The sequence below is a fragment of the Octopus bimaculoides genome, chromosome 21 (assembly GCF_001194135.2).
Source record: "Octopus bimaculoides isolate UCB-OBI-ISO-001 chromosome 21, ASM119413v2, whole genome shotgun sequence".
In the NCBI taxonomy this organism is placed as follows: domain Eukaryota; kingdom Metazoa; phylum Mollusca; class Cephalopoda; order Octopoda; family Octopodidae; genus Octopus; species Octopus bimaculoides.
Genome location: NC_069001.1, coordinates 23,880,831 through 23,883,059, shown reverse-complemented (window position 1 = coordinate 23,883,059; position 2,229 = coordinate 23,880,831).

Sequence of the window (2,229 nt, the reverse complement as noted above, 5' to 3'; positions counted from 1 at the left end):
TAAAAAACAGAAAAAAATAGATATGTATATATGTGTGTGTGTGTGTGTGTGTACACACACACCTCCTGGAACAATGCTGAAGGCTAAAGCAAAAGTCAAAATGTGAGTATCTGTTTTGCCTGCTAGAGAAAACAATTAAATCTCTTTCAAATCACCCCCAACAGTTTTAAATAAATTGATTCTGATCTAGAGATGTCAAATGATGTACCTCGGGGCAAGCATGAATATATGGCACCAACAGTAAAATGGGATGAAAGGCAACATTGGATAATATAGTTCTAGACATAGTCTTAAACTCTTGGGGTTGTCACAGCTGGAACGCCCTTGACAATAAGTCAAGTCAATCTGTATTAACCCGGGGCTACACAGTGATGACATCAACAAAATGACAAAGGGTGTGTTTTTAAGTTTACAACTACTGGAAAGGAGAGTAATTCATATCCTGCTACCGACTCGGTGTTTAAGAGTGATTTCATTGTCACGTCAGATTGATATATCATGTTATGTAAGTAATTATTAATTAGTTTGAAAATTTATAAGACAGTTGCTCATCTTATAAGATTAATATTTATTAGCAATCATTTGTGAAACTACAAGGTAGCATGGTAGTATGCTCAACAAATTTGCTTTCATATAGGAGAGATGTCGTCACTTGAAATAGTTAACACTATTCGCTAACAAAGTCTCTGTCATATTCTAATTAAAATATTACTCTGATTTTAGTCTCTAATTAAATTCTGTAAATTTACCATAATGCTCATGAATAATATGCTACCATGTATAACACGTATTTTAATTATGAAGGTTATCATACCATTTATAATACACAGAGTTGTATAACAGCTAATACAGTAAATAATTTATCATATTTTTATATAAAATTCACAGGTGCAGGTATGGCTGTGTGATAAGAAGCTTGCTTACCAAGCACATGGTTCCGAGTTCAGTCCCACTGCATGGCACCTTAGGTAAGTGTCTTCTACTATAGCTTCAGGCCAATCAAAGCCTTGTGAGTGGATTTGGTAATATGTATGTATTTATGTGTGTGCCTGTGTTTGCCCCCTACCATTACTTGACAACCGATGTTGGTGTGTTTATGTCCCCATAACTTAGTGGTTCGGCAAAAGAGACCAATAGGATAAGTACTAGGCTTACAAAGAATATGTCCTGGGGTCAATTTCTTTGAATAAAACCCTTTGAAGTGGTGCTCCAGCATGGCCACAGTCAAATGACTGAAACAAGTAAAAGAATGAAGAAAGATGTATTTAATGAAAACAATTTAAATGCAGATGTGGCTGTGTGGTAAGAAGATTGCTTTCTAATCACATGGTTCCAGGTTCAATTCCATTATGTGGCACCTTGGGCAAGTGTTTTCTACTATAACCCCAATTGACCAAAGCCTCATGACAAATATAGACAAATATATGTCTTTGGGTGTGTATTAGTTGTCCACTACAGCTTGAAAACCAGTGTTGGTATGTTTACATCCTCATAACTTAGCAGTTTGGCAAAAGACTGATAAAATAAGTACCAGGCTTTCAAAAATTGTCCTGGGGTCGACTCATTTGACTAAATATTCTTGAAAGTTGTACTCCAGCATGGCCACACTCTAATGACTAAAACAAGAAACAGATAAAAGATGGTTAAAAAGTTTGCAATGCAGTTTCAGGTTCAGTCCCACTGTATGGCACTTTGGGCAAGTGCCTTCTGCTGTCACCCTGAGCCAATTAATGCCTTGTATGTGAATTTGGTAGATAAAAGCTGTTATGAAGCCCAACATATATGTGTGTGTGAATGAGAGTGTGTGCGTGTGTGTATAAAAGTTTCTTTCAGTTTTTGTTTACCAAATCCACTCACAAAGATTTAGTTGGCCCTGGGCTGTAGTATAAGATACTTTCTAAAGTGCTTATTCTCTCGGTCTCTTTTGGCGAACTGCTAGATTACAGGGATGTAGACAAACTAACATCGGTCATCAAGTGATGGTGGGGGACAAACACTGACACACACACACACACAGACACACACACACACATATATATATATTTTTTCTCCATGTTTTTCTCCTTGTTTTCTCCGTATTCTTTCTGTTGAAGAGCGTAGCTCGAAACGTTAAAGACTTTCTGTATTCCCGAGCGTCAAACTAATGCATCCTTTTGTTGTTTACACCACCTGTCCTCGTCTGTTGTTGTTTTTTTTCGTACATTCTCCCATATATATATATATATATTT